General features: G+C 38.0%; 3 non-coding genes and 1 pseudogene across 3 annotated transcripts; all 4 read left to right on the top strand.

The window, feature by feature from the left end:
• Positions 1-1,193: 1,193 nt before the first annotated feature.
• On the top strand, positions 1,194-27,245 carry LOC136240107 (DNA replication licensing factor mcm7-like; annotated as a pseudogene).
• Positions 5,891-5,963, top strand: Trnav-cac (transfer RNA valine (anticodon CAC)). Its single transcript has one exon. It is a non-coding gene; the product is annotated as a tRNA-Val (tRNA).
• Positions 11,200-11,272, top strand: Trnav-aac (transfer RNA valine (anticodon AAC)). Its single transcript has one exon. It is a non-coding gene; the product is annotated as a tRNA-Val (tRNA).
• Positions 11,702-11,774, top strand: Trnav-aac (transfer RNA valine (anticodon AAC)). Its single transcript has one exon. It is a non-coding gene; the product is annotated as a tRNA-Val (tRNA).
• Positions 27,246-27,503: the final 258 nt, after the last annotated feature.

Here is a 27,503-nt window from a genome sequence, read left to right as displayed (position 1 = left end):
TGGTTAAAAAAAGTGATGTTGATGCTTTCAAAGATTAGACACTTTGTTATGTAGCCTTAAGCACCAAAACACTAGCTATAGCAGCATCTTGTTAACGAGCCCCTAATCCATGGAATGGACTACTGTTAAGCATGGAATATTGTACAGTACCTAAAATAACTTTTATTTAACACTGCACACAGAAGCAAATGAAGCATCTTTCTGGTGAGGTGCACATTTTAAGGCATAATCTTTTTTTCAATTCCTGGGCCTAACCATAAACTATACATTGTACTGTGCAGAGAAAAAGCAGCCATACCTTAATGTAGAAACAGTCCAAACACTAACATGTAAATTAGGAGTGTCTGGGGGCATGTTTCCCCAGGAAATATTTGAAAATCAGGCTCTCTGAAACTGAGTCTGAGAGTGATTTCATGCAGAATAATGTAGTCATGTTACAGTTACATCAGTATTGTTATTACACCCTGTATGGCAATTGCCCTATAATTAACACTACACGAAATCACATTAATTTTATAACTGCACACTTTAGATTTAACACTACAAATTTGTGTAGTGTTAAGGTATTTTAGGCCCTGCTTATGTATAGCTGCTAGTAGCTAGTATGCATTGCATTCTTCTTGGTTAAAGTAGCTAATTGTAAGCTTCCAAAATAGCTGTTGTGATAGTTACTTCTGCTGGACAATCAAGACTAACCTAGCTACATCTGCAAAGCCATCATGGGAAGGTACCTAGTACAGATTGTAACTTTAATTTAGTAGACTACAGTGGCTCATGCTATAGCTACTTTTGACTAGCCACTAGCTAACACTACACTTTTGCTAGTGATGGCTGAGCTGGTAGCTATGATGTTAGCCTAAGAGCCAATTAACATTTTGAATGTAGTACAAGTTAAATAGAACCATACTTTGATTAAGATCTCCTATTATAGTCACAGCAGAAAGGATTGCACAAGGGGGTGTCACGTCGGCTTACGCTGTAGGTAGATCTGCGACCGCGGTCAAAGTCTTGACCGGAGAAAATTTCACCTTGACCCTTGACTTGCAGCGTTTATCGTCTTTGACCTGTGACTTGAGCGTTTCTTGTCGAACTTTTGACCTCCACTTATTTCTCTATTTTCCTATACGCACCTGCTCTTGTAACCTAGTATAATATTTTCTTAGTGCGTGCTACCAGCTGTGAGAGAAAATCATTATAATTACGGCGAAATGCCTGTTGGAGCTTTAAAACATCTTCTTGGAGATCCTTACTTCTTGTAAGTTACGTATAATTCCGTAAACTTGATAATAGCTACGTATAGTTTTCGATTGTGGGTTTCGAACCCTCTGTATCGTCTTGACCCTTGACCCACTGTAAGAGCTATTTTGTGGCCTTGACCGTTGACTTAGAGTTTGACCGCGGTCGCAGATCTACCTACAGCAAGAGCCTGAGTGACACCCCCTTGATTGCATATCTACCTGAATAAAACGAAACCCAAAATTAAAACTTTCGTAACCATGGAGATGCAACCCACAATTGAACTATAGAATTCTTGAGGAAAACGGAGACACCCCCTCTCTGGAGCAGTGTTAAACAATAGGTATACTTACATAAACATATTTTGTGTTGCTAGTAATGTGTAGCTCCTGAAATAGGTCTGCTTTTTGATTAAACACAGAAGAATTTGGGTTATGATGGCTATGTATTAGTAATATTAGGCCACTCCAAATAAATTCTCTGTTTCCCGTCCTGGGCTCAGGCATATTTGCATGCGGGCGGGCGGTCCATTTCCATCATTTCATTATAGTATTGGCAGCTTTTCAAGCCATTATTTGCCTGCATGGCAATTGGCAAACCATAAAAAGCTGCATAAAAGCATGCTTAAGCTTGTTCTTTCCTTTTTAAATTGTAAAATAGCACAAATGTGAAGTCTGTGCCGAACTGCTGAAACGTGAGCCGACACTGTTTCAAGACAGGTCTGTCAGTATGCAAGAATAACCGCGGAATAATGGAATAATTTAGTGCTGACAGTAACCAGATGCGGGCAGTGGACGGGAAACAGAGAATTTATTTGGAGTGGCCTTAAGGAAAGTGGGGACTACAGCCCTCCCTCCCCCTAATCCGCCCCTGGTAGGGGGGGGGGGGAGTAGAAATTTTAGGAGAAAATCCACTTAGAGGAGAAGAATGGAACTCTAGTACACAAGTTAAATTCATTTGTTTGGTATGGCTGGAGGATAAGTGAAGGGCATTATAGTTTGTTTTGTAAAAGCCCTAGCCTAGATTTTGAGACAAAAAATATATAACTCGATTTGATGGTATCTTCCAGCACTGACCAGGTATTAGACATCAAAACACGTATGACGACACAGAGACACGACTCGCTGTTGCTCATAACTTCATAACAAGTTAGCCACTGTAGTTACAGTGTTCATTTAACCTTCTCCAAGTAGCCCAGTGAACATGCTTTTAATCAATGTGTTGTTGTAGGCTGTAAGAAATCCCAACTAGTATCACCATATGTGTCCATATTGTGTAAACACGTTTCCCAAAAGTTCTCTGCAGGTTTAAGGGTTAATTACTTTGCATGTTTATTGTCTGGTTGTAATACTACAGGTCAGGTGGAAGACTTTACCTACAGACCAGGGGGTCCAAGTTCATGAAGTTTCAAGAACTCAAATTACAGGAGTGTGTAAGTTGTACTAGATTTATGCTATGAGTTTGTGCCTATAGCAACTGTATTATTGTAAGCAGTAATTAGATGTATTTGTGGAAATACTGTAATGTATGTAGAGAATGTATTTACACCTCCTGTAGTATTTTGCCATATATGTGGAATTGGGAAACCCTAGGGACAATTGACCAGTGAACTAACATATTGTTTAACATGTGCAGCTAATAATGCTGTAAGGATGTCATCTAAATGTCCTTCCCCCCCCCACACTAGAACAAAATGTCTGATATTGAATATTTTTTTCCTTGAAATTTGGTAAAGATATATTATGCATTTTGTCCGAGTGTGTTTTTCTGAGTGTATCATGATTGGATCTTGTGTCCAACCAAAATGGAGTAAGCACCAAAGTAGGTTAGAAAATGTTGAATGCCAGCAGCCTAACCAATTTTTTCGAGCACTGCATGTTGTAATCTATCCCATTAGAATGACCAGGTGCCAGTTGGTAGTATTCCACGTTCCATGACCATCTACTGTAGTGGAGAGGTGACCAGGCAGGCTAGTCCTGGAGATCATGTGACTGTTACTGGTGTATCCTTTTTGTGTTGCTATAGCAAGTTGTGTGTAGTTGTTGTGAACTCCTTAGCTGTTGTTAGATTTACCTGCCAATGGTGAAGGAAGGGTTTAGAGCTCTTACATCAGGACTGTTGTCAAGCACCTACTTGGAAGCTCATGTAAGTGTTTGCATGTGTGTAGTGTGCATCCAGTGTGAGAGGCATATCATGCAGTACGATAGTACTGTATAGTAGGGACATCGAAGGTGTGGGGGTGATCCGTGATATAATATAACCCAAAAACCTGCCACGATTTTTTCCTCACAACGACATGACAGTATTGGTTGGGTACAACCAAGCCCAAAAGTGTTTTCAGATCGACCCGAAACGTTTCCGTCAAGTTGCTACAGAATTTTTTAAAAATTATTCAATGAAAGTTTCTACTGCCTGCCTTCCTGAGATCTTCAGTCAAGCGTAGCGGAAAATTGGCTACAGCTACAGCCCTAATTCTTTCGCAGAAATGTTTCTAGTTCGTTCAACCTTTGGTATATTGATAAACATACAATGCTTGCACTGTTGTCTTACCTTTTATCCTTCTTTACCATGGCCATCAGTCAAGGTTCTACAGCTGAGTGTTAATAGACTAAGGTAGGCGGGGGTAACTTCGTGAAGGGGGTAACTTTGTGAATTTTAACTTTGATCGGCTGTTACTCCTCAATGGCTTAACCGAATGCTTTGAAATTTGCTGTGAAGATACGCTAGTATATAGCGATTAAGTTGCATCCAAGCACCAGTGTCTAGCTTTTCTGAGTTTTGCAAAATCATTAGTTTTTCAAGAACATGTAACACGATTTTTACTTAAAAACTTAATAGGCATACCAAAACCTACCACTAATCACTTCTATAAGGAAAATTCCTTCCCAAATCAACTATCTGTTAAGTACTGCCTATTCTAATCAACCGAGATTTGATTATCCGATCCATACAAATTGTTCTCTAATTTGTCTTCAATTCTATCGGCGTAGAAAAGCACGGGGAACAAGCTAAGCATTTTGTGCAACTTCTTTCTGACAACAATCGCGGACTCTATAGGGAGAAACACGAGAATACGTAAATTCATGAAGTTACCCCAAACGCATTTTTTGACACCACTGGATGTTTAGTGCTATATCTCTTCAGCAATAAGCTCAAATCTCGTGTAAGTTGGTATGCCGAGAGTACATATGTACACACTAAACATAACAAACTTTGGTTAAAATCGATTCAGTAGATCGAAAGTTATAAACGAAAAAGCAAAGTATTCACGAAGTTACCCCTGCCTACCTTACAGTATGGCTTCCATCTACCAGTGTATATTGCATCAAACTATTCGAATACACGTGGTCACCAGTTGCATCAAACTATTAGAACACACGTGTACGTGACTTGCTGTTGGTATTGATCAGTAAGAGCAACTCGCGATGAACTATATAGCAATGTGTAAGTCAATAACTATAGTTTATTTAGTAACAATGTTAAATGTTAAACCGAGTTGAGTCATCCAGGTCCTGCATTACAGATTATTTAGGCCTGACCCCACATGCTAAATTCAATGTGGACGTGTTACTACACGTCATAGCGTAGCCCTGCTTCTTTCGTGAGCTATGTCCACTTACGTAAATTACTGTCTGTAGACATATGGTAGCCACGCCTATTCATCAGTCTGTAGGTATGCACAAATCCACATCCATTATTGTCTGCATGCAGGCTTATGTAGAGCCATACCCACTGATCAGTTGTTATTGTATGAGTCATAATCTATTATAATAGAGCTGTGATTAACTCTTTTAAAATATTGTGACTGGTTTTGTGAAAAGCAGACTATGTAGTGGTCATGAGCTTGCAAAAAAATTTCACAAACGAGTATAAATTAGAGTAGGGACAGTGTATAGTGCTGCAATAAAAAGTACTGAAACAAGTTGGATTGGAGTAGTATGTAATGTCCAAACACTGTAAAACAATAAGAAGTGAATATCCCTACTATGCATTTAATAATGGACATGGACTATGCATTGAGTGTAGCATAGTAGGAATATTCACTTCTTATTGTTTTACAGTATTTGGACATTACGTACTACTCCAATCCAACTTGTTCCAGTACTTTTTATTGCAGCACTATACACTGTCCCTACTCTTATCTTATACTTGTAGTATGAAGTGTTTCCCAATTATGGGGCACAAAGTTTTAATCTGTCTATTATTCAAAGAGTACAACCTCTAGATAACCACCAAGACAGATAGATACAAATGATCCACCCTTCACACTGTTGCTATGTTACAAAGGATGGTTCAGGTGAAGAAGACAGAAGATAGTGAGGATGACAGTGAAGAGGTCACTGAGGAAGATCTTATTGCTTTATCACATGGTGGGTAGTGTAGTGTACTCAGTACTAAACTGGTATGGTGTGTCCACTGTATCTGTACCAATGTGTATACAGCTAGCGCATGTACCATTCAAGACACCTTGAGACCATTCTGAAATTTTTGTTACTACAAAGTTAGGTGTCCTGGTTTCTTGATACCTTGTGTGTAGTTTAAGTACACTAGATGATGGAGCTTAGTTACACAGTAGCTAATCATGGCCTTGTCCACTTATTAGGCAGTAAGTATCTAGAATTTTAGCAAGAAATTGCAGTTGTTGTGATACGTAGTTCCTGTGGTGTAGTGGTTATCACATGAGTCTCACACACTCAAGGCCCCTGGTTCGATTCCAGGCAGGAACAGTCTTTTTTTCTTTCTTTTCTTTTTTGTGTGTATGTGTGTGTTACAATCATCATACACTAAGATCAAGAGTATATACTCTTGCTAAGATTGATCTATGTTTCCTCACCAGTCATAAATTATAAACATACTAGCTACTGCAACAGACAAAGTCAAGTTATTTTCTATCTCCAATGTTTTTTGTATGCTATTTTAATTACAGTTATACTACTAGCATTGCTTGGGGCGTATCTTTATGTCTATCATGTCAACCATGACAGGTTTTTCATTGTTTGGCCATTGTGTGGGCGTTCATTAGGATTATTAGCATCACAAACATAGTACCACCATCCACACTTGCTTGTTATGGCACATGTGCCACCTTTGGATGAATCATTGTCATTATCATATGTACTAAACTTTGCACCATCATAAAGACCCTTAAACATGATTCATTTGTAGCCACCCACCCACACTGAGTGGATATTCTTCACTGGCACAGCCAACACTAAGATGATTATAGTGAAAGTATGTCCATGTCTTGTTATTGGCATAACAGAAGTCTGTTCTCATTTCCCATTGGCCGGTTTGTGTCATAGCATGTATAGCCTTGAGGCCATACCGGAAATCAGCTCTCAAGTCACCAAAAGCATTTTCATAATCAATGAGAAGCTTATCCAATTCATATCAAACGGTACGGTTGTACCGTTTAAGTAGAAATCTAGATGAAATTTTTGCGCACCTCCAAATTTTCCGCCTTTAAAAATCATCCTAGAGATATCTTACGAAACGAAAAGCACCTTTACGGAATAGTACTAGTCTATATAGTACATAAAACAGCATTAAATACAACAAAACGCTTACAGGTGGCTGGATATAATTTTTTTTAAATCGCCAAAACTCAAATTTTAGACTCACTGCCTCACTCACTGACCACAGTTGCAAGCCTAGAGCTCAAACGAAGCAGCGCACGGCCACCATTTTGCGCCGCAATAACAAACTCACCAGTGGGATGTGCCTTTTGGGATTCTTACGAGTGTGTGCCCTCTGCGCCTTGTCTTTTCTTTTATCTTCAATCAAGTTGCTTGTCTTCTTCTTCATCCAACAAAACCATATCGAAGCGTTAATTTTCCGTATCAACACTTTCTTTAAACAGCATAATAGACTCTACAAGATTATTTAAGACGCTTAGACTACGCTACTGTATGGAGGAATTGATTATATTCCTTACTGATATAATCTATGACGGAGGGTACTATACGGAGGTACTGGTACTAGATAACTTCATGATAGGTCACAAGATTACGCCCATTCTTCATTCTATGCATTATCGATCTATCGATTGAAACCACGATGACACACCCCTTTTGCACTAGCTGTATTTCAGTGACCACACACCTTCAATTTGGAAGGCTGACTCGACATACTCTATAATCAATCAAAACTACGCCCCTTTTTTGGCAAGCGCACATCTTGCAGGCTGCCTTGAGATACTCTAACACAGCAGTCACCCTAATAGAACAGTCACATGTTTATAGCTAGCTGTATGCCTAATCCAAACGATAAAAAGTAGTGAAACAAGAGAAGAACAATGGTAGCTATTACAGCATAGCTCGGTGGGAAATTCCTACTTTGGCATTGAACACAAAATAATGGCTATATCATGCCAAAGTAGGGATTTCCCATCGAGCTATGCTGTAATAGCTACCATTGTTCTTCTCTTGTTTCACTACTTTTTATCGTTTGGATTCCTACTTTATTTTTTAAATTTATAATTTTTAATATACTAGTAATAATAATGAATTGAGAGACTGAACCCACTTTCCATCTATCAAGCTAATTAGCTATTCCTCCAATTATATTCCACCTCTCGTTATACAATGTTTCAAATTAAGAACAGTATGTTAGGCACCTCTGTAGTTGAAGTCATAATGTGTTATCACGAATCAACACCCACGTGGTAGTGGAGACGATCTTAATGTCACACGTGAAATACAAAGAAATCCACACTTTTATGTGTCACCACTAAAGCACTTATACACCTGTTATATTATTTCACAAAATTTGTTGTATTTCAAGTTACTGACTTTCTAATCATTGTAATGTTTACTGGAAGCTTGGAATGCCTAATTATTTTGACCATAAATATTTGAGTTGTAAAATGTGACATTAAGCTGAATATAAATTGCCACTAGGCCTGTGTCAGCATAATAAAAAAGTCTAATAGGCTGGAGTACTATGCTGGCATAGTGCTATGCTGGCATAATGCTAGCATATTAGGTGGATATTTCAAGCTATGGAGCTTAAATGAAAATAGATTGATATTTCTAATGGAGTGGTCAGTGGAAACTAAACACAACATGAGCTCTCAAATGTATTGTAAGATCGATACTCTCTAATAGAACAGTCGCTTTGTAATGAAATGCTTTAAAGGAGCATTCACTGGTTAAAATGTTCCAAGATAATTGTAAGAAATATTGCTAACCTAAGAGCATATGGAAACATATGGGAACACTGAAGGGCATAACAAGTGAAATTCCTGAAAGCATTTTCACCATTTGGACAGTTTTGAGCATATTTGACTATAGCCTAATGAAAGTAGAAGTGTTACTTGAAGTTGAACTACTTGTAACCAGTTGCACATCCATTTACCAACCTTGATTATCTGCCTAAAATTTAGTCAGTAGGGGGTGTACCGATATACCGATACACATCGTATCGGTGGCCGATATGAAGATCTTTGCCAGTATCGGTTGGTTCCCGATATAGCCAAAACCGATACGACATACTGATATAAAACTGAATAGCCTTTGCCATGGTGGTGTCACACTATACCCTCTGTTATGTAGCTAACAGGGCTGGGGAAACAGTAGTTTTCTATGTACTTGAAAAGCACTACACTATGAAGAAATACACACGTGGCAAACATTCATTGTTACAGTAGTTACCAACCATGCAACAAATGATCATACTGGAGAGCTATAAAAAGCAACCATGGGATGAATAAACTAGAAACACAGCTTGAAACAACCAGCCATCTTTGCAAGCCATTAAAATATGGAGTAATACGGATTTATCTTAGTGGGAGCATGCTGGACGCGTTCACGTGAGCTGTACCTTAGTTACATTCTTTAATTTTGGTATTTCACGTGATTGTCAATAGTCGCAATACAAAACTGAAAAGCAGTGGCGATCACTGGGGATCGTTAGATATTCAGATTGCCCTTCATGTAACATCAAGTCAATTTTATTATATCAGTATATTGGATCGGTCAGACTCAATTATTGGTTTATATTGGATTGGTTCAAAATTTCTCTATCAGTAGACCATGTATGATAAGAATCACAAAATATGTGAAACCTAAAACATTCACGATTATATTTTCACAAAGCTATCATTACTCATGAATTCGCAGAAGTTTTGTCCCTTGAAAATTTCTGGCTGTATGGTAGATTGCTGTAGGTGCTGGACTAAGGCAATCAGTTCCTTATACGTATATTCCTGGTAACTCATTCTGCTCTGACTGTGGTTGAATTGTTTTCTGTTCTTGTTGTATAGTGGGTGGTTGTTGTACTTGTTCTATAGGTACTTGCCTATTTAACTAACTACAGAAATGACAACTGCAAGCCAGTCAGTTAAACATGTATTTTCATAAACAAATTTATGCAAAATGTATTCTTTAACATTATACCTTTCATTTCCTGCTTTCTCTTTGGTTTTTTTTTAGCCTTTTGTTTGCCTACGAACACATTATATGTGAGAGTAAATTTAGTTGTGGATACTAGGGTGTTTTGTATACTTACTAGCTGTTGATGGATCCACTAACACTACCTTCCAGTTAGTAACATTGCCCTTTTTCTGCCATGGAAGTTCAACCTCACAAACTGGCACCAATGCTGAGCGCTCAGATAATTATTATAATTATTCCGTGTGGTCTGCATCAACCCAGATTTCATGGCCATCCCATCGATTGAAGTTATTTCCCACACAATACTTATTTTCAATCTTGAGACTCCTGCTTCTTTGTGTTGCTGAGACTGCTGTTCAGTGGTCTCCTCAAACTCATTAAATTTTTTGTTATTGAAATGTTGTTACTGCTCTGTTCTGTTGTCAGCAGTTGTAATTGTTTGTTGATGGCTAGATGACTGCTGATGTTCTTCTGTGAGTGACATTGTAGTTAAACTGATCTATGATGGTTGATGGATTGATACTTAGCTGCTACACAATTTCCTGAGTTGATTAAATACAGAGCTGCTGTTACAGATTGTTGCTCTTACTGCTGTAGATTGTTCTTGCTTGAGCTGCTACTATTGCTGCTACTATTACTGGCTGGCTAAGCTTTGCTACTGTTATAGCTTCTTGTTCTTGCTGCAGCTGTAATGTTGCTCTCACTGTTGTTCTTGCTGCTACCTGATGTTGCTCTTGTTAAACACTGATTGCAGAATACTACATTGTGTGACTGTTTATGTGCAGCCAATGAATGTAGGCTATAACAAGATACATTGTGATAATGAAGTAAGGCTTGTCTTCATGAACATTGAGATTCATTGTGTAGTCATTCACCAAGCAAGGCAAAACAAGACATGTTTTCATAATGTTTTATTACAATGAAATTCATTGTGACATTCCTTCATGAAGTGGGCACAGAAACACACCTAGGCATGCAATGGCTTTATTCTTACAATGGTCATGAACTAACTAGGGTGGTCACGTGCTAGTTTACTTTGTGAACAGTTTGTGAATTCACCAGCTGTTTGTGACAAGTGAACGTTCATGAAAAAAATTGTGAATGTTGCAAAGTTTTTTTGTGCACTCTACCGTACATTGTAACTGAACTTGTTAGTTGTTACCATTTACACATAGCACTTTTCCCAGCATTGTAGCTATTTTACATCATGTCACTGGTATGTTAACTTATTGTCGGATCAAATTTAAACACCAATATATTATTGTGATATTTAGTAATATCATGATATGGTTGATGATATGTCGTCCATGAAAATTTCAATATTGTGCAGCTTCAAGTGAAAGTATGTCCAAGTCTTGTTATTGGATATCTGTTCTCATCTCCCATTGGCCAGTTTGTGCCATGGCATGTATAACCTTAAGTCCATACCAGAAATCAGTTGCGGAAACCATTTTTATAGTCAACCCAACATCTTGAGAACTTCTCCAATTGTTGAATTGAGCTTGTTGTCTCCATTCTTAAGAGCCTCTTGGAAATTAGAGCATTAACTATTGACTTGATATGCTGTGCTGTTCCTGTGGTGTAGTGGTTATCACATGAGTCTAACACACTCAAGGTCCCTGGTTCAATTCCAGGCAGGAACAATTTTTTGTTTCTTTTTTGTGTTGTATCTTTTATTCACATTATTACAAGGTACAAAAGCAAGAGACATAAAATATGTTGCAAATATCAAAACTTTTTAACTTTATCCAAACACTGCAAGTACTTTGTGTTTTCACTAAAATTCTAGAGCAGACCATCTTGTTTGCTTTATGCATACCTTCCCAGGCAGACGTTGTGTCAACAAACTTACTGATTTAAATATGTGTTGATGTTTATTCTATGTCCAGTTGAAAAAGAAAGCAAAATACTGACCAGGTCATGCCATCTGGTATACATCACAAATGGACAATACAATTTTGTTGCTTTCAAAGATCAGTTCCACATAGAATAAGATTACTGAGTTGATTAGTTAGCCAAGTACCATCATAGAGTCGTTTTTAAATCCAAAATATTCATTGCAAGGGTGTGGTGTTCTTGTAGTGTAGTGGTTATCATGTGAGTCTAACACACTCAAGGTCCCTGGTTCAATCCCAGGCAAGAACATTTTTTTCTTCTCTTTTTTTGAGGTTTATGCAACACCTTTTTGTGCAAGATTTTTCTCAGAACTTGCATACTCAAATTGGATGCATACAGTGAAGTTAGGTGCCTTAAAGATAGCTATTAGATAATGATATACATATTATCCTCTTTGGAAAATACTGAGTCCATTGAACTCCTTTAAGAGATCTGATAGTAGATCTTTAAAATGGTTATAGACCTCAAGCACTGCAAATCTCACTTTTGATTGCCTTGGGGTGTGTGTGAGCTGCTGAACGAAAACCAGCCGTTTCGCATAATATTTTTTCTTTTCTTTGTCCCCTTTTCTGTTTCACCTTATTGTAGCTACTGTAGGTTGAGTAATGTTTAAGTCTCTAGTTCCAGTTTGTTAGGTTAGGTAATCCAAAGGCACATGTTGCTGTCAGACCTCAGTGCTGGTCACTGTAAAGCTCTAATAACAATAACGATAATAACAATTAAAACATATTGAAATAAATATACGTGTGCTACATAAATAAATTTGTAAATTTGTTTTAAACGAAGTTCAAATCAACAAAACCTGGATTAGTCTGTTTCATCGTTGTGCAGCAAAAGACACTTGGTTATGGACGCTTATTTAAGATGTGGCAGAAAAAGTTTACCATTATCGTTTCTTTGTTGGAACCATCTTCTGCTTTGTCCACATGTACAGTGTACCTTGATGAATTTGCCAGTTCATGGTAAACAGATTGAGCCAAGTCCTGTCTGCTTCGTACCTTGTTTCAGTCATGAATTATGATGATTAAATAAGTGCCTGTAATTTATTTGTTGTATCATTGCTGTACAAATTGAATTTATTACTGTTCCAACTATCTAGTGTTATATCTCCAAGACTATTCATAAAAGGCTGAAACTTTGGTTGTCCACTGCTTTGTTACTATAGATAACAGAGAAGCAATGGAATGGAATTCAAAGAATGAACAAAAACTGCCAGTTTTTGTTTACTTGCAGGATACTTGGGCAACCAGTTACCCACGAGTTCAACCACTCCATTCATTTTATAAGCATAGATAAATGAATTCATAACATTGTAGCTATGTTTGTTATGATGAATGGACAAACCCAGAGACACGTGTATGTTTTCTAGGCTTCTTTTGCGAGTGCTATCTATAGAAAGATTTGCCGAGGACCTAAGTGGATTTTAAAACGACAAATAACCCAATTTCACAATGACCCTCGAGTCAGTTAGAGACCGCACCCTTGGAACTTCTAATTTAAATTTTTTTGGTTTTTAAAACCACAAAGATGCTCATGCTAGGTCTCTATCTTACACTTATGTTAGATAGGCATAGTATGACCAATGTGTCATTTGTACCATTTACTAACGGTTTACTACTGACACTATTGGATATGTACTATTATAACAATACAATGTTTCTGTATACATACAGAACAAGACAAGCTGTCTTCTTCCCTGGCTCCAGAGATTTACGGCCATGAAGATGTAAAGAAGGCATTGTTGCTACTTCTTGTTGGTGGAGTGGATTGATCACCTCATGGCATGAAGATCAGAGGTCAGACTATGTGACATAGAACACTTGATAGACATTCTGGTCTTTCTGTGTAATAAAAGCTACATTATTTAAAATTTTGATAATCCTGTCCCAAATGATATTCCCATCTCTTGTACTATATCATAGTTCTAGTAAAACAAGTTAAACACACCTGCAGATCATAACATGTGTTTTTTCAGGAAACATCAATATTTGTTTGATGGGGGATCCTGGTGTGGCTAAGAGTCAGTTGTTGTCATACTTTGACCGGATATCACCTAGAAGTGAGTTTGTGTATAGTGCATGTGTGTGTTTGTATGTGTAATGCACGTGTACATGTGTGCGTGTTTGTGAGTAGCGTGCATGTGTGTGTGTATATCACCTACATACACTACACTACAGGTCAGTACACTACTGGAAGAGGCAGTTCTGGAGTAGGATTGACAGCTGCTGTCATGAAAGATCCTCTCACATCAGAAATGACGCTTGGTACGTAAGTCACCACTCCACAAGGACAATACAACTTTCAGTAGTCCAATATTGAGAGCTCATGTACTTATGCTACTTGCCACTCCTCAGAGTTGCATGTTGTGTTTTAAGAGCCATTTTGACCACCACAAAATGGCCTATCAAAGATTGTTGGTTTAAATATGCAGATGGCCTTATTATAAATGTGGCATTATTACAGCATGTCTTACTATATCAGTTAATATTTCACTTTGTTCAAATGTATGTGGTCTGTTGTTATCCTGCCATATCATTTTGCAACTCATTAGAGGGAGGGTTCTAGTGCTTGCTGATCAGGGGGTGTGTTGTATTGATGAGTTTGACAAGATGATGGGTGCGGATCGATCTGCCATACATGAAGTGATGGAACAGCAAACCATATCCATTGCTAAGGTAAGTAGTGTTATGTTATACGGGTGTACGTGTGTTACACTGAACAATACACACATACATACTGTACAAAGGCTACACACACTGAACTATACACATTTCCAGTGACTGTCCTATATAGTAGGAAGTATATATAATGTCTTGAGAAAATGCTGCACTCTGCACATACATGTACAGAGGCAACTGTACAAGTCTTGCATGCTAATGTCACCAGACCCATAGCTGATATAAACTATTTAAATGGCAGAAAATCTACTTGTATCTGAAAAGGTAAAGAATTGGTATAAAATGTGTGAAATTTGTTACATGTAGCATCAGTCACATGTAACAAATTACATTACAACACTACCAACTCTTACCAACTGGTCAAGAGATGCTGAGTAACCAATAAGTAGCTTTACTAAACAAGTGCTAATAGCATTGTGAGGAAAACATGAGCTAGTAGGGCAGTATGGCACTAGCAAAGCTGTTAGCTAAATTTCTGGGCATGTGAAATAATGTCCCATGGGCAAATGAAAGTGTCTGGCACTTAGAAACATGTCATGTTGACCTTTCCGCAGTGCCTCAATGTTTTCCATTATTACCTACCTGGTCTCCTAACCACGCAAGCAAAGCAAAGCCTCCGTGAAACATAGCTTTTGCCGCCCGGTGAACTAGCACTGAGATGCCTGTGCACCACTCAGGCACTTGAGCCTTTGCAGGCAAATCCTCGAGGATTGTCCAGGTCTCATGGAGAGAGGTCGCGGAACCTAAAGTTACACAAGACTTCAGCACCACTAAGCGTGACAAGGACAGTTGGGCATTTGCTTCCCCAGTTTATACCAGGTAACCACGCAATACACACACGCACGCACGCACACACACACGCACACACACACACCATTAATATGTTTTACCATTCACTTTTCCTATTCCAGGCTGGTATCATGACTACCCTTAATGCCAGAGTGTCAATCCTTGCTGCTGCCAACCCAGCATATGGACGCTACAATATACACAAGTCTGCTGAGGCCAACATCCAGTTGCCAGCTGCACTCTTGTCACGTTTTGACCTTCTGTGGTTGATCAGGGACAAGTGCGATGCAGAAAATGACCTCTGGTACAGAGATCATGTGAATGTGATATACATTGGACAGAAATTAGTGTGTTTGTAGCCACTTTGGTTTTCTGAGTTAAGCACCTTAACCTTCTGTGTATGCCCCTCTCAATACCATAACCAGTACTTATATTTCTTGTTTAACTATTTCACATGTTCATGTTTTTGTTCTATAGGTTGGCTCAACATGTCACTTCCAGTATGTCCACCAACATGAAGTCCAGCCTCCTTCACAGTTTGAACCATTAGATACTAAAATAATGAGGTAAACACAAGAGTCAGTTCTTATTATTATCAGCTGTTAGTAGTTGTTATTACATGGACATGTACTGTCAGTGAATATAGAATAATATTACTACACTTCACACCTTCAACCTTTTTCAGTGTCGGTAGTAGTTTGAGTTTGTCTATCTCATGGTATTGTCTGAAGCTGGTAGTGTAGTAGATACAGATTCAAGTCCTTAGTCAAGTTTAAAAACTATGGAATAAAATAAAACCCACAATTAATTCTCACTAGTAAGTTATATAAGAGAATCTAAACTTGACATATCATTCTACATCTTTTCCAATATGGAAGATGTAATCTTTGCAAAGGTCCCTAAAGGACCTCAAAAGAAAGTGCAGTGTTTATAAAACCCTAGGACTACCATATTGTAAACAGTTTCTATCCTAATATCATGCGTTTTAAACTAAAATGAGTTTTTAATGTTAAATCTTTATCATAGTACTATATATACGTAGTATTTTGAAGTTGTTAATTTAAAGTGAAGTAGGGATCTGTGCAATAAAGTAGTGAAACAAGAGATAAATGATGGTATTACAGCATAGCTCATTGGGAAAGTCCCTACTTTGAGCAAAATATTCACTTTTAAATTAAATTTTTTTTAAATACTAGTAGTTTGCGTAGTTTTTTGCAGTAGCACGGCTAGGTACAATTATTTAGTCTTGCGTCTCCAGTTCCTTTTTTTCCCTGCGGAACAAAAAGGGGGGGAGGAAGAGGCAAAAAAAAAGAGGCACAGCAAAAAAAAAAAAAAAAAAAGAGGCTGGCGATGCAAGACTAAGCTACAATGTAACTTGTGACTGTTCTAATAAATTATCATACCTGACAGTTGTATTAAAGTATATCTCGAGTCAGCTAAAAGGTGTGTGCAGCTAGCTAGGGGTGAGGTCATCTTTTTTACTGTCAAGTAAACATCTAGATTGTTAAGAGGTGTGGTCCCCATACTCTATCGCTATTAGTCCACCTAGATCTTTAATTGATGGGCATGGTCGCAAGCGAACTGGATTGCAATTGCGAACTTGCAGATATCTAGCTAGTGTATCACCAGAACTGAAGCGCTTCTGAAATTCAGCTCTGAAATAATTCTATGGCATCTATATTGCTGGAAGAAAGTGTTAATATGGAAAATTAATGCCTCAATATAATTTTGTTGGTTGAAGAAGAAAACAAGCAGCCTGATTGAAGATAAAAGACAAGGCGCAGAGGGCCTACAGTCAAAAAGGTACATCCCACTGGTGAGTTTGTTGTTGTGGTGTAAAATGGTGGCAGTGCGCTGCTATGTTTGGCCTCTAGCCTTGCAACTGTGGTCAGTGAGGCAGTGAGACTAAAATTCAAGTTTTGACAATTTTTAAAAAGTCTATTCAGCCACCTGTAGGTGTTATTATATTTAATGCTGTTTTATATATTATATGGACTAATACTATTCCATAAGGTGATTTTCGTCACGTAAAATGTCTCTAGGGTGATTTTTAAAGGTGGAATTTTGGGTGGCGCACAGAATTTTTACTGTACCGTTTATTAAGATTTTTTTCTGGCCAAAAATATCTCAAAACCATCCTCACAATACCTTAATAGTGCCTATTATGGCAGTAGTCCTTAAAAGGAGTGTGTGGTCGTGTCAACTTTTGGCCCAGTTTTTATTTCTTCTAGACACTTCTTACCATGGCCACTGAATGAGACCAGTAATCACAAATCAACTTCAAACCTCCAAGTTCTACTCTCCTTGATGGATTCCTCAGCTTATAACAGGATTGAGGGGTTGAACTTTGTTGTTAGTCTCGTCATTTATGGCACAGATGACTGTACAGAATTGTCTGCACTAGATATTCATTTAACCCTTAAATCTGCATATGCCGATAATTCTGTGTTTATATACACATGACTGTAAACAAAGTGCTGTAACTTAAGGAATTGTTTTTCCTATGGCTACACAATCAACACCATTTTATTTGTAATTAAACAAGGATTAAAATGGTACCTACGTAGGAATTTACCCTACCATGAAAGCATTGGGTCAAAACTCACCCTGAAACTATTGTTATGCAAAATAAGCACACAAAACCCTTACATACCTTTAGAAAATGGGCAATATCTCCTTCCTACTTCATCAGATTCATGTGAAATGAACACAAGGGGATTCCCCATTCAATAGCATGTCACACCAAATATAGCACATGTGATTTAATTAATTGTTTTATAGCAGCCATCATGGTATTGAGAAATCGAGTTGCCATTTCAGTGATTACTTAGACTTCCTCAAGTAGCTCGATGAAAAATAAACTTTCTGTTGGTATATGGCTTTAGGCTAACAGAGTTAGGTTAGTTCTGCTACACAGGCCATTTTATGACCTGTTGTTTATTTGTAACCCAGCATTTCTTTTTGTTGTAAGGTGTCATATTCACGGCTACTGAACAAGACAAGACATTTTTATGGGACTACTGCCCATGATTCAAGATAATACTGTACATACATTTTGAGTGGTGTTCTAATAGATGCACACGTACTAGTAAACAAGTTGCTCACCTATGTAGTTACTGGTCCACTGAAATAGTAAAATACAGTTTAGTTACAGTATTATCATTTCTTGCTACTAAGCTTGGGGAATGCCTTATCTTGATCATAAATATTTGAGTTGTAAAATGTGACATTAAGCTGAATATGAATTGCCAGTAAGCCTGTGTCAGCATAATAGGCTGGAGTGCTATGCCAGCATAATGCTAGCATATTAGGTGGATATTTCGAACTATGGAGCTTAAATGAAAATAGACTGATACTTCCTAAGGCCACTATTTGGTGATAATATGTCAGCACCCACATGTATTTACTGCCGCACGTATTTCCCCATTATTAAAGATTTAACCATTATTTCTTCTGATTAAACAAATAGAGCAATTCAGTTTTCAAGATTGCTGCATAGTAACTACCTTGCATTGTATCTGATAAAATGTGAAAGATTAGACTGCAGTGATAATTACTGATCCTTGAGTGGAACTGTGATCACATGACGAAGGATGACGGGATATGGTTGCCAAACTGGCTGTGTTGAGTTAAGCTAAGTTAGCAAATTGTCTGTTATGTAGAAAGTATCAGCCCCTGGAGAGTAGAGGCGTGAAAATAAGTCTATAGCTAGCTATATTTTGGCAAGTACTGGGAACAATGGGTAATGGTAATGACCCGCCCACCCGTACTTTACATTTGGAATAAAACATGATATCACCAAATAGTGGCCTAATAGAGTGGTCAGTGGAAGCTAAACACTACATGAGCACTCAAATACATTGTAAGATCAATACTCTCTAATAGAACAGTCACTTTATAGTGAAATGCTCTAAAGAAGCATTGACTGGTTAAGATGTTCCAAGATAATTGTAACAAATATTGCTAACATAAGAGCATCATGGAAGCATAATGGGAACACTGAAGGGCATAACAGGTGAAATTCCTGAAAGCATTTTGGGCAGTTTTGAGTATATTTGACCCGGGCCTAATGAAAGTAAAAGTGTTAACTAGAAGTTGAACTACTTGTAACCAGTTACACATCCATTTACCTTATCTGCCTGAACTTTTAGTCAGTAGGAGTGTACCGATATACCGACACATATTGTATCAGTGGCCAATATGAAGATTTTTGCCAATATCGATTGGTTCCTGATATAGCCACCAAAACCGATACGGTATACTGATATAAAACTGAATTGTCTTTGCCATGGTGGTGTCACACTATACCCTCTGTTATACAACTAATAGGGCTGAGGAAACAGTAGTTTTCTATATACACTGTACTTGAAAAGCACTACACTACGAAGAAATACACGCGTAGCAAACATTCATTGTTACAATAGTTACCAACCATGCAACAAGTAATAGTTGTAACACACCCATGAGGTTTGTATCTGATTTGTAAATAGGGCTGAAACAAATACTAATACTCGGAGAATACTCGTTAAGGATTTGGTACTCGGATAGTAAAATTGGTACTCGAGTACTCATTAAGATCACGTGACCCAGCTCACATGATGTATTTGCCATCAGGGAGTGACACAATGAAAGCTGTAGAGTTTTGATTAGCATATTTTTTTAGTCAGGGACACTAATATCAGTACTTTAATACAGTGTGTGTATCATTGTTGTTACTTGAAATACTGTAAACTGTTTAAGGTTGGTACAAAACATGTCAAATGGGTATCACTACAAATAGCTAGTATTCATGAGTACTCGATCGTTAACTCTAGAGAGTACTCAAATACTAAAAAACCATGATCGTTTCAGCCCTATTTGTAAACATAACACCCGAGGGTGGAGTTGTTTAAAAATCAGATACAAACCGAAAGGGTGTGTTCAAACTTGTGTTGTGGGGCATGTGCAGATCAAAGGCGCCCATTTGTAACACTGAAGGAACAATAAAGCAAGGCTAATATTGGCTACTGCTAAGCACTGTGTACAAGGAATGATTTTACTCACTAATTACTGTATTCAGGTTACAGAATATTTTAAATGCGTGGGTGGAACAAATTACGAAACCTCCTTTAAACCAAGCAGGGATAAATAATTTCAACAACTGTGTTGTGTTAGCAATACAACTAATTGTGCTTGTTTGTTTTTACTACAGAACAACAACTGTTCTTGGTGGTCCACAATAGAGGGATGTTGAACTAACAGATTACTGAATCCTTATAATTTCAACACAAGTGACTAAACAACTAAAATATCTAGGACCTGTGGAAGTAATTTTTTAAATTACTGGTTGTGTAGACGTTTTATTGAACTTTTAGTAGTTTATTCGGGTGAAATAAGCTCTTTAAAGGCTTGTATCTGAGTCACTGGGAAGAAACATGCCAAAAACGCTTCCACAGGGCCTAATAAATTTAACATACAGTATCACTATGCCCCAGAAATGCCAATAGAACCTACAGCTTTTGCTGTATTTGGGCTGAGCAATGTAGGGCTGGCTGGCAATATTTGGGCTGGCTTACTTGTGTTACTACAACAAATTGTAGTGTTCCACCAGCCTCAAACTACACTGTAGCTACATAAAAACATTAAATATGAAGGGCTTCACCTTCATTTAAAACTTTTCATGATGTTAGACTGGTTTTATGGGCTTCTCAAAAAGAATCGATAGGCTTTCAAAATTTTGAATGATTGCCCATGTTATACCGTAACCTTAATGGTTAGACAATTCATTGTTAGCTAGTTTATTCATTGGTGGCGTGTTTGGTGTTTGCCATGCACAAGCGTGAGGTGCCATCATCGATGCCAATCACTCCAGCCATTGTATGCTTCTTGTCATTTAGACGGGTGTAACCGAAGTTTCTGATATTCATTATTGAGTGGTGCGGCGCTGTAATTGCCTTGGTCAGCTTAATTTATTAGTGAATGAGCAGTATACAGTTATTGACTCAGCTTAGGCAGTTGTACTGCTTCCCTTTCATTAACACGAGTGCAGTGTTGTGTGTTTATTTGTTTCAGAGGGATTTACCTCCTTGTCAATCCTTGATGTATTAGCCTTGTATTGTGACTTCCTGTGTCGGTCTGGTGTTTGGTTTCATTTGAAGTCTTTGAACTAATTAGTGGCCAGACTGTGTGGCCAAAAGGAGGTACTCAGCCATGCTACAATTATTTGTAAACTGGTTTACAACTGATTTGTAACACTGGCGGCAGTCTTTGATCTTCCCAAGCACCATACTACAAATGATCATAGTGGAGAGAAGCTATAAAAAGCAACCATGGGATGAATAAACTAGAAACACAGCTTGAAACAACCAGCCATCTTTACAAGCCATTAAAATACAGAGTAATACTGACTCATCTTAGTGGGAGCATGCATTAAAATATTTTGTGGGTGCCTCACTGTCTGGGTTGTTAATTGAGGCCAAACACTCAAGCATTGTCAGTGATTGTTAGCACTTTGAACTGCTTACTAACTTTGAACTGCTTACTAAGTGTATCTTATAACAAGAAAATGAAACTCCAATCTAAATGGATAGCTACACTTTATTATATCAGTATATCAGATCAGTATCAGTGTTCAAACTTGGTATGTCGGTTTATATTCAATATTTCTCTATCAGTACACCTCTATTAGCCTGTAGTAATTGTAGTTTATTATAGAGATGGGTGGTATTGCATTTTTGAAGAACGGCACGGTATGAGGAAAAACACCTCAGTATCACTAAATACCTTTTAAACATGGGTAAGCTGTGATTTGCACTTATACATTGTTTTAAAGAAACAAATGAAAGAATAATAATAATAATGTGCCACAAAGTAAGTTTTGAAGTATCCCAAAAAGTAAAAACCATTGTGAATACTTTAACATGTACTCATAGCTGTGTGCTTGTCCACAGTTAGTGTAAACATGTTTGTATGGGGCTTGACTTCATGTACATATGGTCACCACTAAACCGCCAAAAATTAATTACTACATCAAATTTGGTATTCGGTATTTTTAGAAAACCACTTCAGTATCTGAAAAATACCTTGATTAACTACTAATACCTAAATACCTCCCAACCCTAGTTTATTAGTCAGTAGTAATTGTAGTCAGTAGTAATTGTCAGATGTATGTTACACTGTGAAATGTAGAATGTAAATCAAAGAAACTGCAGAATAAACTGAAACCCATAATCAAATTTTTTATGTGAGGGTATATAAGAGATTGATAAACTTTGACAAGTAGCACATGGAAACAAAAACTCTTGAATGTAAATATAATTTTTGCAAAGGTCTCTGAAAGGACCTCAAAGACAATTATTATGTGACCCAGTCTGAGAAAACCGGTCTTATCGCCCATGTCAGCAGATTCGATTTTTCACCCAGGACACAAAACTACATGAATAAACTATCTAATTCCACAATCAAAATCAGCTAGACTTGAGTGGTCTGGTTTTGCTGGTTGCTTTTCCCAAGCCCAGTGGCGATCCATACATGCGGTGTGGGGCCCCAATGGAGCTCTGGTCAGTCTGGGGATGACTGTATGTGGCTGTATAGCTCTGTGGTATTGAATAAGTACCTCTGCTGTGAATTTCCTTTCATATTAGCCACTGTTGAGACCTCAATTGCCCAAAACTTGGCATAATTCATCCCTACGCCTTCCTTTTAAATTTTTGAACACCATCTTCCCCCCCACCTCCCACCCATTTTGCAGCTCGCCTGATACAGTCAATCTCGGTTTTAAAACTATCTAAAATGGCGGGAAACTTTGTTGTTAACTACTTGCACAGTGGATGCTGTGGAAGGTAAGGAATTGGTGTAAAACGTGTGAAAATTTGATACACATAGCTTCAACCATTGGCAAGCTACAACACACTAAATACTTAAAACCAGCATTTCTCAATACTTTTAAATAGGCGATAAGCCCGGTTTTTCCGGACTGGGTCATATACAATGTATAAAACCATAAAACATCACTGGTAGGAGTTTCATTATGAACACCAAAATCAACATATCCTAATAATTAGGGCTGAGCGATACTGCCGTTTTAGTATCACGGTCGATACTAAAGCCACTATTCACGATACTGAATAGTTCACGATACTTACAAGTAAGTCAATCATAGTTGGTGCTACATAGTGTATTCCTCAGTATTCCTGCAGGAAGTCTTTAAAAGTAGCATCGAACTAGCCACTTTCATCCTTGTTTACAGTAACAGTTATTGTAACACATGCTTTGAGATTATGTTACGGTGTTCACACTTCTCTGCAGGGGTAACAAGGTTATGACTTACAAGGATTCTTGAACCTAGTACAGCATAACAAATGACAATAATGTACAGGCATGGTATCACAATAGTTAATAACAAAATATCGCGATATCGATACTTTCAAAATATCGCGATATATCGCTAAAACGGTAGTATTACTCAGCCCTACTAATAATGCGGTTACCCTAAATAAAAACAGTCCAACAAATCTGATAGTATTCTGATATTCTGCTGAAATCACTCTCAGTCATATTTCACAAGAGATAGTTTTATGTGGTTTCAGTTGAAGCCCCTATTATATTTAGTTCAGTAACAGTCTAGAAAGCTCAACTTGCAAGCAACCCTGTATACCACTACACTTTCAGCAGTACCATCATTAATTGTTATTAAACCCTCTGCAGTCCTTTACTGTTCACCTCCTATTTCATATAACGGTAGAGACAGGGGTAGCGGAGAAGGGAGGGAGGCAAGGGGGGCTGTAGCCCCTGTAAAAAAAATTGTGGATGGGCTTAGCCCCCTCCTGTCATTGAGAGCCTATCTGAATAGCATCAATAATTCAAGCCACTCTAATAGAGCCGTCACAGTATTCTTCAGAGGAGCAGTGTAGCAAGCTATGTATGTAGATATAAATAAGGAGATATAGGGAAGCTATTGTCAACAGGTAGTAACGTTTGTTTGTTTGTTTTGGTGTTTGACTTACAGCTAGGCCATGGCATCACCAAGCTAGACCCCCACTCCCCACCCTTAAATAAAGGTGTCTCCCCTGCCCCTGGGTAGAGACACTCTAATAGAGCAGTCAAGTAACTACTCTAATAGAAGCAATCAAGGCTACAATTTCAGACATGTATGCAAGTACAGTTTAACACACAGTTAGTTCTGTTTTACACTTTTAAGCATTGCAATTGTAAACTACCTTTTTAGTTTTAATTTCTTACAGTATATTAAGTTCCTGAATTTGATTTAAAATTGGAATACTTAGCTAAAACAGCACTAAATTATACGCACTGCTTATAATAATGAAGCCAATTAACATTAAGAGAAATCCTAATCCCTCCCACCCTCTTAATCCAACACACCACCTTTAATTTAGCGTACAAATGCATGTTTTCTTCATATAGAGCGGTTGCACAAATAATTACATTAGACGCGCTTAGAAAAACGTGTGGCAAGAATCCATTGCCACAATGCATAAAAATTGCGTATTCGATTCTACTGCCACAACGAAAGTATGGATAGCTTAGCCACTACAGTGTTACATTCACCTATTATAAGGTATTAATATACTAGAAGGACGAGAGCATAGCTGGTCTGGTTTCTGAAATTACGATAAAATTCCGCTTTTTGCTAGCACGCTCATGAAACCAGATGTCTATTCCCATTTACCATTGTGTTAAAAGAGTTTTTCTGTCACAATTATGAAGAAAGAAAGCAGTTTAACCTCGCCATTTCAACTTACGGGTGGACCTGTTTCGAAAATGCATGGGCGAATACACACTATTTTCGCCATGTAGCCACAAAGCAGACCGGCTATGCTCTCACTACTCTAGTATGTTAGTACCTGATAACAGACGATTATCAACACTGACGTAGTTTGGCTGTTAGTCACTCTACAATAACAGGAAAATGAACCACGCAATTTTCCAGCACCTGGCTGTACAAATGCCACACATTTTGCCACCCGTTTCAGCTGAACGCCGCACCTGTGATGTCACATGCAACCGCTCTATACTGGTTGTGTGAATCTATGATGATATTATAATAGCTCATTTTCACACATAAGGAATGTGGTGGTTGATAATTGTGATTGCTCATTATCCGGTGTCCTTTAAAGTGTATTGCAGCCTATGGAGTGAGATAAGAAAACTTCATATGAGCCTATACCATACCATTGACTCTTATTTTGAGAAGGAAATTGTATCTTTAGCTCGTAAGCTTCACAATGGTATATTGTTCATGAAGATTAGCTGTGTTGTTAAGCACAACATTACAGCAGAAATCCTTTTCAGCATGTCAAAGCAAAGGGTTCTGATGTGTACATTTATATTGCTTGGAACAAGACTGGTACATGTTATCGCTGTGGTTATTGACATTTTATTTCTCTTAGTCGATACATTGCAGAGTGCAAGAGGAAACAGCCAGCTATACCGGAGGGTCTCACAGACTACATTGTGGGAACTTATGTAGAGATGAGGAGAGATGCTAGGACACAGACTAACCAAACATTCACTTCAGCTAGAACACTACTAGCCTTGCTGAGATTATCAACTGCACTAGTATGTATTATAGATATCAAAATGCTTCAAATTTGTGTGTACGTGTGTGTGTGTGTGTGTGTGTGTGTGTGTGTGTGTTTGTGTGTGTGTGTGTGTGTGTGTGTGTGTGTGTGTGAGAGAGAGAGAGAGAGCTAGAGAGGGAGGGAGGGAGTGAGCAAGCAAGTGAGTGAGTGAGTGAGTGAGTGAGTGAGTGAGTGAGTGAGTGAGTGAGTGAGTGAGTGAGTGAGTGAGTGAGTGAGTGAGTGAGTGAGTGAGTGAGTGAGTGAGTGAGTGAGTGAGTGAGTGAGTGAGTGAGTGAGTGAGTGAGTGAGTGAGTGAGTGCATGTGTGAATGTGTGTGTGAGACCGTGTGTGCGTGTCTGTGTGAGTGAGTGTGTCTGTGCGTGTGTGTGTCTGTGTGTGTGAGTGAGAGAGAGAGAGAGAGAGACTGTGAGTGTGTGTGCACTCACATGTAGTGTGTGTTCCTGAATCAGCCTTCCACTGCCATCATTTTTAATTACTTAGCTAAAACGGTTTAATCCAGTCAAGCATTCAAAACTAAACAACACTGACACACATATAACTACACCCAAATTAAAATGCACTTAAGTACCATCAAAACTAAAAGGCATGTAACCATTATGAGTAATGGTCTCAAAAACAAGTGGATGTGTTGCCTCACAGAACAAAGATGTTACTATCTTGCATGTAGCATTAAATGTGTAGTGAAGTGAAGTGTTTTTAAATATATATATATATATATATTTTTTTTTTGATGATTCTTTACTGACAGGCTCGGCTGCGTATGGCAGATGTGGTAGAGGAGGAAGACATCAATGAAGCATTACATCTGATGGAGATGTCCAAACAGTCACTGTATGAAGATGATACTGGATCTCAGTAAGACAACCTGTACATGTACTGTTCATTGTATAGAACTAGTGTATATACTGGAACCTGTTAATGTGGACACTTGAGGATACATACACAATCCAGACACTTGGTTAAGGTCCCAATTCCCTTTAGTATATAAACTGTCCTAATAATCAGAACACCTTGGTGTGTACACCAATACCAACCATTTACTAACTACAATTCAAGTACAGATAAGGAGTGTGATTATTGGTTGTGTTAACTTGTTCTCTTTGCTTTACAGGAATGTTAAACCCATTGATGCCATATATGGTATTATCAGGGAGATGGCTGAACCCGACACAGTCAGGTGAGAACACACCATAACTTGTGTAGTATGGAGGGAAATTTATATGGTATCTTAGTAGCACTAAATGTTTGGTAGAATGATTGTTGTATAGGCAAATTTAGCTCAGTTCAAAGACACCACAGTTTTCTAAAGTCTTGCTATAAAATATTCCCAAGTTAACTGCTGTCAGTTAGCCATTTTTTGGTGTACTACATTCTTGTCTTCTTTTATTTCTGGTTAGGTTTGATGATGCTCAACGGTGTATCCTAGCTAAAGGTTTCACTCCTGATCAGTTTGAGGAATGTCTGAGTGAGTATGAACGACTGAATGTTTGGCAGATCAACTTATCCCGTACCATGATAACCTTCGTATAGACCTAGTGATACACAGAACACTTGTATATCATCCTATATGTTATGAAATATTATACCTGTATTATTCAATGTGTGTTGTTGTGTTGATGTATTATTTTCATACATGTTTATCTTGTTATTTATGATGTATCTTGTTAAGTGGCTGTTGGGCTGCGATATAAGTTACATGTCTTGGATGTTGTGCAGCACTTTTCATCCTGTTTGTGTGTTTGTACTGCCGGAGTTATTGCTGAGAGTTCCTGCCAAGAGGGCTTTTTCGCCTGGTTGTTCTTCCTTCATGGTTGGCTCCCTTGGAGTGACATATCTGAGTCTATTGTCACTGAGTAGATTAGATAAGCCCCAGATAGAAATGCAAAGTTTAACTATCTCAAAATTTAAGTAAACAGAACAAGAGTACGGGG

Source organism: Dysidea avara, chromosome 12, assembly GCF_963678975.1.
Source record: "Dysidea avara chromosome 12, odDysAvar1.4, whole genome shotgun sequence".
Taxonomy (NCBI): domain Eukaryota; kingdom Metazoa; phylum Porifera; class Demospongiae; order Dictyoceratida; family Dysideidae; genus Dysidea; species Dysidea avara.
The sequence above is the reverse complement of the archived record's forward strand: the minus strand, read 5'-3'. Positions and strand labels throughout refer to the sequence as shown.